Source organism: Neophocaena asiaeorientalis, unplaced genomic scaffold (genome assembly GCF_003031525.2).
Source record: "Neophocaena asiaeorientalis asiaeorientalis breed wild unplaced genomic scaffold, Neophocaena_asiaeorientalis_V1.1 scaffold221, whole genome shotgun sequence".
Taxonomy (NCBI): Eukaryota; Metazoa; Chordata; class Mammalia; order Artiodactyla; family Phocoenidae; genus Neophocaena; species Neophocaena asiaeorientalis.
The window spans coordinates 569,592-570,934 of record NW_020173766.1 but is presented as its reverse complement, the minus strand read 5'-3'; positions in this window follow the sequence as shown (position 1 = coordinate 570,934).

The window sequence follows — 1,343 nt, the reverse complement described above, 5'->3', positions numbered from 1 at the left end:
ACTTGCTCCTAGGCTGTCAGAGTCCAAACCCACTGTGTTGGGAAAAAGACCAAGGTTTGGATGGCTAGCTCTTGGCAGCCTGAAAAGGTGTGTCTGCGGTTTCCTGCTCTTCTCCATCCTGTTTAAAGGCCCTTCTTTCTCACCACTCCTCCTCTTCCCAGCAGAGGCCCCACCCAAGAAGGAGGCTTTTCTCCCTGTGTGCCAGGAAAGGGCTCACTTGATTTCTTCCAGGTCCAAAGGGGAAACTGGACCTTCAAAAAAATTATCCGAGCCGCTACATGATCTCCAGGAGCACACTTGAATGGGTGTATGTATGTATCTATTGAGCTACCTTTGGCTCTGAACCTCCTTTTGGCCATTTTTCAATGGGCTGTTGGAACAACTTGCTTCCCAGTGAGAGCACCTGCCCCAGTGATTGACAGACGCCAAGGGAAGGGCCACATCCATCTCAGAGAACATCAGTCAGGTCTGCCCACCTAGCAGCTTCAAGTTGGAAGGAGGCTGGGGACTGGTAACATGGCCATATGGGGAGAAGGTGCAGTCTTTCCAGCTCTGCACACTAGGTGTGCTTGCTTGCCCTGCAGACCAGCGCACACCGGGAAGCTGTTATTCCCTCTCCTAAGAAGGGAGATGAGGCACAGCTGAATTCAGAACTAGCTCCAAAGAGCTCCTCTGAGTGACTCTTGCAGAGCAAAGAATAAGCTTGCATGCATGTCCCAGGCTGGAGGGCACATCACCAGTTGCAATCGCCTGATGCTTCTCACTTGGGGCTTTTAGGGGCTCATGGAGTTACAAAGCAGTTAGTCTTATCTCCCTTTGTGGACTTCCCTCCTCCTTCCCCTGCCCAGAGACGGAGGATTCTTGGACGTGGGGGTGACACTGACCTTTGGCTAGGCTGTGCCTGTGCTGGCAGAGATGGAGCCAAGACTCAGCAGCTGTGAGTGGAGAGAGAGCCGAAGCTTCAAGGCAAGGGTCTTATGCAAAGGATCTAACCATCTTTTGTCTGGTGGGACTGTTGACATTTCTGTTTATAACTGATGCATTTGTACAACCGGGACACACTTTAGAGGGGGAAACACCCTTTATCCAAATATCCAAGTACTATAGAAAAATGAACATCTTACTTTTCACAATACCAAACAAGATTTGATTTTCTTTTCATACACATGGGTTTTATTTTGATGGGCTAGTCTGGTAAATCCTATAATAATGTCAGTTTTTCTGATTGACATTGATTACATGATTTATCATGGCTTTTTTTTCTTTTTCCAAATAAAAACAAACTGGAGTGATTTGGAATTACAATAGATAATCTCTCCCTTTTCTTCTTCTTTTTTTTTTTT